We start from the raw sequence: 10,194 nt of genomic DNA on the forward strand, positions 1-10,194 counted from the left end.
AACAGAAAAGCACGTGGTGCTTTTCTGTTTACATTCAGGAGTTTGACAGCTCTTGCGCGAATCACGCAGTTCGCACGGAAGTGCTTCCGTGCGGCATGCGTGGTTTTCACGCACCCATTGACTTCAATGGGTGCGTGAGTGCGCGAAAAACGCACGATTATAGAACATGTCGTGAGTTTTTTTCTGCGCACACGCGCTGAGCGCAATTCACGCATCGTCTAAACTGCCCCATTGACTAATATAGGTGCGTACGACATGCGTGCAAACCACGCGCGTCGCACGCGCGTATATTACGTTCGTGTAAATGAGGCCTAAGGGTGTGTTCACATCAACAATTGGTTTCCGTTGATGGGGTTCGTCAGACCTTTCCGTCGGAGGAACCCATCAACGGAAAGGCAAACGGAAACCATAGCTTCCATTTGCATTACCAGTCGACTTCTGTTGCTGGCCGTTAGTGCCGGGTGTCAGCTGTAGTACACAGCTGACACCCGCAGCGTATGGAGCGCGCTCCATACTTCTCCCCCTGCACCTTGATGTGCACCTACGTCAAGGTGCATTGAGGTGTTAAATAAAGTTAATTATCTGTAAAAAAAATATGCATGTGTGTTTTTTTTACTGATTTTTCTTACATTTTTTAAAGTTAATTTAACTTTTTCAATTCTATAAGTGGATTATTATATATTTTTTTAAAATTTTTAACTTGACTGTACTGGCACATATCTATTTGCCAGTACATTAGCCTGCGTGATGATAGTACACAGGCAGATGTTAGAGCATACCTGTAGCGCCCCCCTGGCAGCCGCAGCCATGGATCTGTGAGCGCTGGCTCGCATCTGCTTCCCAGGAGACGCCAGCGATCACTTCCGCTCCAGTCAGCTGTGTCCCGTAGGGTGCGCACACGCGCTCATGCCCGGCCTTAAAGGGAATGTGTCGCTAGAATTTTTTTTTTTTTTTTGTTAGTTAAATATTAATTGTTTAAGTGATTACACATTGTTTTCATTTTTTCACAACTCAGGAAATATTATAAATTAGATTCTAATTTATAACATGCCCATGTGCTGGTCACTAGAGGGAGCAGTTCCTCAAATTGCTGCATGGTCAATGTGGTAAAGCAACCTCATTGCTTTCTGCTGAGCGAAGGAGGGGGTTGAATCTTCAAACCTCCTACACTGTGTGCCGCCATTTTCTGAGCGAATGCAGTGTAGGAGGATTAGATACAGTGCTAAGCAGACAGTATAATACTAACATACACGAACATAATACACATATCACATACACAAACATAACTTAAACGCTCCTGACGCCCTGCCACGTCCGCTCCTGTTCTTTGCGCCTTCGCTTCCTTGAACATATGGCCGGCAGCCACGGCCGGAAGTCGTCATCTGACTGTCCGGCAGCAGCTTCCGGCCCACATGAAAATGGCGCCGGATTTCGCTCTGCTAACGCGCTTCGTTTTGGTCTGTGTTGGAGCGGCGCATGCGCCGTTCCCACACAGATAGCGTACGCTGCAGTGAATGGAACGGCTCCCATTCGCATTCTCTATGGGGATGTATGTGCCGCATTCCATCTCTGTATGTGTCGTTAATCGACACATAGAGATGAAAAAAAATAAATGGCAGCCCCCATAGAGAAGTAAATGTAAGAAAAAATAAATAAATAAGTAGAACACAAGAACACAAATAAATAAAATTTATTTTAATATCACACTAAAAGCAATATTATAAAAAAATAATTCATGACACCTTCCCTTTAAAGGGCCAGCGTGCGCACATGGGAATCATCATCATCAACTAGCCCATGATTCCATGGACCATAAGAAGGGCCCTGCCTCTTTGCTCATTGCCTGAGCGTGGTTAGTATTCCCATGTCAGTCTTGCAAATGGTCCCTTAATGTTATCCTGATCCTGTTGTTACCCGTGCCCTATTACCTGTATCCTGTGCTGTGTTCTTGTTCCTAAACCTGTTAGTGTTGGAGTCGTGTCCTACTGCACCTGATGTCATCTGCTATGTCCAGTGTCATCTGCCACGTCCCGTGTTATCCGCCACGTCCCGTGTTATCCGCCACGTCCAGTGTTATCCGCTACGTCCAGTGTTATCCGCCACGTCTGGCACAACATACTGCACCTGCTGTCATCCACCACGTCTGGCATAACCTGCTGCACCCACCTCCATCCATGCTAAAGCCTGCACCGTCTGGACTATTCAGGTACCCTAGAGCGGGACTTTGTATTGATTGGGTGCTGTTTCTTGGCCAGCTGCCTCCCCGCTACGGCGGTGCGGCCTAGTGGGTGCACATACCCACAGACCGTGACAATACCTAAGTATGTCCTAACAACAGGAAATATAGTCAGGCAGCCCTGGGATCCTTTAATGGATCCTTGGCTGTCTGTCCATAAGGTAGGTTTTCGATCGCGTCGCAAGGATTCCCTGTGACACGATCAAAGTGGTGTCCCCCTCTCTCTTTTCCATTAAATATAGGTGACTGAATCGGAGGAGGAAGGAGAGACAATCTTAGAGGTGGATTGTCTATTGGAGTGACCATGCTTTTTCTTCTTATGAGAAGATTTCACCTCTTTGAAGGTACCAGATAATTGTTGTTTAAATCAAGTAAGCCCACAGATGCTCGATCAGAATGTTTTATGGGGAATTTGAAGTCAACACTTGACCTCTTTGTCATGTTCCGCAAACCATTCCTGAACAATTCTTGCAGTGTGGAAAAGTGCATTATCCTGCTGAAGGAGGCCACTGCCATTAGGAAATATCATTGCCATGAGGGGTGTACTTGGTCTGCAACAATGAATGCCAGGACCCAAGGTTTCCCCTTAGAACGTGGCTCATAGCATTATACTGCCTCCGTCAGCTTGCCTTCTTCCATAGTTCCTCAGGTGCCATATTTTTCCCAGGATTAGCAATGCACGTGTACCCGGCTGGTTACATATTTTATTAGACAATACAAAGTACTTTTAGTTTAAAATGCAGACTACAAATCAGACAACTGTAATCCAGTTGCACAAGAGGAAAATAGGGACACACTGGTATTGAGCAAAAAAAGGGGGAAAAAACTCTAGAGAAGAGGCTATGTAGCCTGCTCTGAGGCAGCAGTCAGATGATAGTATAAGACGCAAATCAAAGTGTGAACACGTTAACATCATATGGTGAATCGTAACACAATTGCAGTAAATCTCATAATGATTTTAGTAAAGGGTAAAGGACGAGGTAGATAATGAATGCTAACAGTCACTTAAAACATGCTGATGTATAGAAAAACGCCAGTCATTAGACTCAGCCTGTCAGAGCCTCAAAAAGAGTACACAGAGATTCCCAGGGTATAAATGTAAAGACAGTTAATTTCAAGAGAAACAGGTAACGTAACTAACCCATGTGGCTCCTATGATCCAGTATCTCCCAGGAACGGAGGGACCCCAACGCGCGTTTCGCGTGGATAGCTTTTTCAAGGGGTGTTCTGACATCTGTTAGTTACGCCACTTTAAATGCATTAAATTATTTGATCAGCTGATTTAAAGGCCAATAGGAGCCTGAGTACATACAGCCGTGCGTGTCAGATCGAGACATCGCAAGAGTCACGCGCCGGACCGCTGAGACCAAGGGTGATCATCCATTTACACTCCCTCTGAGCCAATAACTTCTTTACATCACCACCTCTGATGCCACAGAACACTATCTATACCCCATGCCTTGAATGATTTTGGATCACAGGCATGATGGGTTTTAAAATGCCTAGGAATCGTTTTAAGGAGTGTGAGAGCTTCAATTTCTCTTGCAGCAATTATATCACGCACGTGTTCCCTAATTCTGATCCGTAGTTGTCTTGATGTCAGACCAATGTACACTTTTGAGCAACCACATGTTGCATAGTATATAACATTTGTTGTACTACAAGATATGTAATGTCGAATCTTAAACTCCCTTTGTCAATCATTGATACAAAGCTGGTTGTATGGACCATATTTGTGCATGACATACAGTCACCAAATGGATAGCAGCCCTGTCTAGGGTTTTTTGATGTAAATGGGTTGCATAATCTTGGTACATAGTGGCTCTTCACCAACATATCTTTAAGGTTCATACTCGTTCGTGCTGTCATTTGGGTTTTTTTTTATACATTTTCTGCCAAAGCAGGTTCTAAGTGCAAAATTGGCCAGTGTTTTTCCAGAATGGATCTCATCACGTGCCACTGGTTATTGTATGTAGTGATATATCGGATATTGTTTTCATCACTTTTTTTGTTGCTACTTACTTTTGGTGGGTGCAGAATTGAATTGCGGTTTGTAAGTTTTGCCCGTCTATATCCCCTCTTAATACTTCTGTGGCTGTACCCCCTGTCCAAAAATCTCTCTTCCAGATCCCTAGATTGTTTTTCAAAATTTACGTTTGATGAGCAAACACGCCTCATTCTTAGGAACTGACCAACAGGGACGGCCCTAATCGTGGACTGGCTGTGGGCAGATGTGGCATGAAGTAAAGAGTTGACCGATGTTTTCTTCCTGAAAACATCAGTCTGAAGACATCTCATATTATCCACCTCAATGCTAACGTCCAAAAAATCAACCCGATGTTTATCAAAAACATAGGTTAATTTTATGTTCAAATCGTTAGTATTTAGACATTGCATGAACTGTGTGAGCTGAGTCTCAGTCCCCTGCCAAATAAACAAAACATCATCGATATATCTCATCCAGCACTGCACATGGTCGACGGCGTGAGCACCGTCACCATGGAAAACCTGCCTCTCCCAGAGACCGAGAAACAGGTTTGCATACGACGGGGCACACACCGCCCCCATGGCAGTGCCCTGTTTTTGTAAATAAAATACATCCTAAGGGTATGTTCACACGTAGTCAACAAAAACGTCTGAAAATCCAGAGCTGTTTTCAAGGGAAAACAGACCCTGCTTTTCAGAGTTTTTTTTACCAACTCGCATTTTTCACAGCGTTTTCACGCCGTTTTCGCGGCGTTTTTTACGTCCGTTTTTGGAGCTGTTTTCATTGGAGTCTATGAGAAAACAGCTCCAAAAACGTCCAAAGAAGTGTCCTGCACTTCTTTTGATGAGGCTGTATTTTTACGCGTCGTCGTTTGACAGCTGTCAAACGACGACGCGTAAATAACAGGTCGTCTGCACAGTACGTCGGCAAACCCATTCAAATGAATGGGCAGATGTTTGCCGACGTATTATAGCCCTATTTTCAGACGTAAAACGAGGCATAATACGCCTCGTATACGTCTGAAATTTGGCCGTGTGAACATACCCTTAAAGACAAAGAAATTATGTGTCAGGACATATTCCAATAAGTAAATACTAAAATCATTATGAGATTTACTGCAATTGTCTTACGATTCACCATATGATGTTAACTTGTTCACACTTTGATTTGCGTCTTATACTATCATCTGACTGCTGCCTTAGAGCAGGCTACATAGCCTCTTCTCTAGAGTTTTTTCCCCCTTTTTTTTGCTCAATACCAGTGTGTCCCTATTTTCCTCTTGTGCAACTGGATTACAGTTGTCTGATTTGTAGTCTGCATTTTAAACTAAATGTACTTTGTATTGTCTAATAAAATATTTATTTTTCTATGCCTTTGGGCAACTATATGTAAATAGTACATGACTCCTTATTCTCTGTGTTCTTTTCAAATGTAAGGTGGAGTTTCTATTTCGACATTGGGGAGGTTTAAATCCGCACTTGCTGGTGAGCTAGCCTTAGTACTGATTATCCCTGTGAGACATATGTTTATACTACCGGCTGGTTACATGATGTAAAAGATGTCATGATTCTTCAGACCAGGCCTTCTTCGATTGCTCTATGGTCTAGTTCTGTCGGCGGGGGGGGACAGTGGTCAGTATGGACACAATGAACGTTCTATGGCTATAGCATCACAATTTGGCCCTTGTCAAAGTCGCTCAGATCCTTACGCTTACCCATTTTTCCTGCTTCCCACAGATCAACTAAAAGAACTAAGAATACATTATTTCATGATCGTCCACCGGCAGCGAACCATTGGGATATTTTACTCCCTGGATACAATTAGAAGAGACAGGTTAATAAGCAATAATGTGTAGTTAGCCTGTGCCCCGCCTATAAAGAGGCACAGCAACACCCAGCACAAAGTTTTGTTTTATCTCTTTAGGTATGAAGAAGAGCACAGGTAAGACTCCTCTGAGTCTTCATATTTCCGGGATGTATACCATGGGCGTGTCTGGTCACTCACCCCGAAGCGCCTGAATACGGTTGCCCCTGTCGGGGTTGTAGCCTGGAATGTATTGATGGCTATGTGTTATACACTTGGATGAGATCGCGTGATGCATCTACAATCCATGCACACCAACATAACATGCCTGTGGCCCATCTGCTGATCCTCTCTTATGCCGTCAGTGAATGCATGGGCACTGCGCTCGGAAAGATAATGGCAGCTGTGTGGCGCATGTGCAGTCTGTCAGGTAAGCAAACTGCGCATGCGTGAGACTTGTGAAGGTCTCGCGATTCTTACGCCTGGAAGGGCTGTTTGAACCTGTGGCGCTGAGCGTCATTGCCAGGCAGTAGAACGTTTTGGTGTGCAATGTAAGTATATGTCCTTCTCACCAGCTGGTTGCTCGGTTAGGACTTGTCGACCATACCTCTGCTTCATGTCAGCTGTGGTCAGTTATGCAGCAGAGCTGCTCCAGCTATCTGTCATTCCTTAATACTGTGCAGTGTTTGTAGCAGTTGCTTTCTCTAATGTTTGTACCATCAGGGGTTAAGCAGACTGTGGCTCAGTTTTCATAGTATTCCCTCACTCCTTCGGCTGTGAGGAGGTTTGATTAGAGTTATTATAGAGTTAATACTGTTATACTGTAGAGTTAATCTGAATCTAAGTAAAACTCCTGCTGTTTCTAAAACCGCATTTCCTCTTTTCTCCACTAGATGTCGTCTTCTAGACTTGAAAGTGGCAAAAGGAAAGGAAAGTTTAAACAAAGATTATGTATAAAATGCAGCCAGCCGCTTTATGATGATGCTGGAACTAATGTATGTTCACGGTGTATTGAGATGGAGGAAGACGACCCCCAGAGGTCAGAAGCCAGGTCATTCATTACTTCATTTAAACAATTATCTGGTACCTTCAAAGAGATGAAATCTTCTCATAAGAAGAAAAATCATGGTCACTCCAATAGACAATCCACCTCTAAGATTGTCTCTCCTTCCTCCTCTGCTTCAGAGTCACCTATATCTGATGATGAGGAATATATCTCTACAGATGAAGAGTCTGATGATCCAGAGGATTTATATCTGCTTAAGAAAAAGAGAATGTATCTCGTCTCCTTAAAGAGGCTCTGTCACCAGATTTTGCAACCCCTATCTGCTATTGCAGCAGATAGGCGCTGCAATGTAGATTACAGTAACGTTTTTATTTTTAAAAAACGAGCATTTTTGGCCAAGTAATGACCATTTTTGTAGCTATGCAAATGAGGCTTGCAAAAGTCCAAGTGGGTGTGTTTAAAAGTAAAAGTCCAAGTGGGCGTGTATTATGTGCGTACATCGGGGCGTTTTTACTACTTTTACTAGCTGGGCGTTCTGATGAGAAGTATCATCCACTTCTCTTCAGAACGCCCAGCTTCTGGCAGATCACGCTGTGACGTCACTCACAGGTCCTGCATCGTGTCAGACGAGCGAGGACACATCGGCACCAGAGGCTACAGATGATTCTGCAGCAGCATCAGCGTTAGCAGGTAAGTAGCTACTTCGACTTACCTGCAAACGTTGATGCTGCTGCAGAATTAACTGAAGCCTCTGGTGCCGATGTGTCCTCGCTCGTCCGACACGATGCAGGACCTGTGAGTGACGTCACAGCGTGATCTGGCAGAAGCTGGGCGTTCAGAAGAGAAGCGGATGATACTTCTCTTCAGAGTGCCCAGCTAGTAAAAGTATTAAAAACGCCCCGATGTACGCACATAATACACGCCCACTTGGACTTTTACTTTTAAACACACCCACTTGGACTTTTGCAAGCCTCATTTGCATAACTACAAAAATGGTCATAACTTGGCCAAAAATGCTCGTTTTTTAAAAATAAAAACGTTACTGTAATCTACATTGCAGCGCCTATCTGCTGCAATAGCAGATAGGGGCTGCAAAATCTGGTGACAGAGCCTCTTTAAAGAGGCTCTGTCACCACATTATAAGTGCCCTATCTCCTACATAAGGATATTGGCGCTATAATGTAGGTGACAGTAACGCTTTTTATTAAAAAAAATGATCTGTTTTCACTTTATTAGCGTTTTTTGATTTATGCTAATGAGTTGCTTAATGCCCAAGTGGGCGTGTTTTTACTTTAGACCAAGTGGGCGTTGTACAGAGGACTGTATGACGCTGACCAATCAGTATCATGCACTCCTCTCCATTCATTTACTCAGCACATATGGATCCTTTTAGATCCTTATGTGCTGTCTTATACTAACACATTAACAATACTGAAGTGTTTAGACAGTGAATAGACATTTCACGGGATGTCTATTCACAATCTCTGCACTTCGTTACTCTGTCTGTGGTAGTTACAGCAGAGCAAGCGTAATCCCGCGAGATTACGCGGTAAATGACAGGTTACAACGAGATGACGCTTCCTCTGCTGTAACTACCATAGAGACAGTAACGAAGTGCAGAGATTGTGAATAGACATCCCGTGGAATGTCTATTCGCTGTCTAAACACTTCAGTATTGATAATGTGTTAGCATAAGACAGCACATAAGGATCTAACAGGATCCCTATGTGCTGAGTAAATGAATGGAGAGGAGTACATGACGCTGATTGGTCAGCGTCATACACTCATCTGTACAACGCCCACTTAGCCTAACGTAAAAACACGCCCACTTGGTCTAAAGTAAAAACACGCCCACTTGGGCATTAAGCAACTCATTAGCATAAATCTAAAATCGCTAATAAAGTGGTGAAAACAGATCGTTTTTTTTTAAACATTCTTTTATTTAGATTTTTATCAAAAACATTATACATCACAACAGAAAATATACGCAACCATGTTACATATATAGCAAGAGAAAACCAAAAGAGAACAAAATAGAGAGAAAATAAAAGTATTATGCATAGAACACTTCCGAACACAATGCACCGCGTTCTTCTGTACCAGCAGAAGAGAAGGTAATATTATTAACAAGATACATGGATATCAGGACACAGAGCATTACAAAATAAGCAATACAGACAATGCATGCAGGACAGTGGGCACCACGACTCCGGCCTCCGAACCCCTATACAGCTAAATGAACTGGTGTCCACACACCGCATCTGAGAGAGGATAAGGTATGTAACATAGCAAGAGAACCCACAGACCATCAGATCGTTTTTTTAAATTATAAGCATTACTACACTACATTATACATTATACTGTATACATTATACATTATACTACATTATAGCACCGATATCCTTATGTAGGAGACAGGGCACTTATAATGTGGTGACAGAGTCTCTTTAAATCTGTAAAGGCCACCCTGGAGTCTGATGAAGATCCAAAAGAGAAAGCCAAAAAGGACAAATTATTCTATTTCCCTATAGCTAAATACAAGGGTTTCCCATTCTCTCCTTACTGAGTGTTTACAAAAGGAATGGTCCAAACCCCCAAAGAGGTTTGATCCAGGATCGAGATTCAGATATATCTATAGAGTTGACCCCTCAATATGTTTCCCGGTGGGACACAGTGCCAAAATTAGGATTACCAGTGGCTAAGCTTGCCAAAAAAATCCATCTTCCCATCTGGGGATTCTTCCTTACTCCCTGATCTGATCCCACCACTTGACATGTCCCATTGTCATGAGATAATCATTGTTATCCACAGCTGCTGAAGAACCTCATAATACACCTTTCAGCTGCAGAACATCCCAATACACATCATGGTCTCCACTGTAAGGCCGGATTCACAGGAGCGTGTTCGGTCCATGATATACGGACCGCATGTCGGACGCATTTCCCGGACCGAACACAGTGCAGGGAGCCGGGCTCCTAGCATCATAGCTATGTATGACGCTGTGAGTCACTGCCTCCCCGCGGATCTTCTCTCGTACTGAAAACATGATTACAGTACGGGACAGTAGTCCTGCGGGGAGGCAGGGACACCTAGCGTCATAGATAACTGTGAAGCTAGGAGCCCATCTCCCTACACTGTGTTCGGTCCAGGAAATACTGCAAC

This window comes from Rhinoderma darwinii, chromosome 2, assembly GCF_050947455.1.
Source record: "Rhinoderma darwinii isolate aRhiDar2 chromosome 2, aRhiDar2.hap1, whole genome shotgun sequence".
Lineage (NCBI taxonomy): Eukaryota > Metazoa > Chordata > Amphibia > Anura > Rhinodermatidae > Rhinoderma > Rhinoderma darwinii.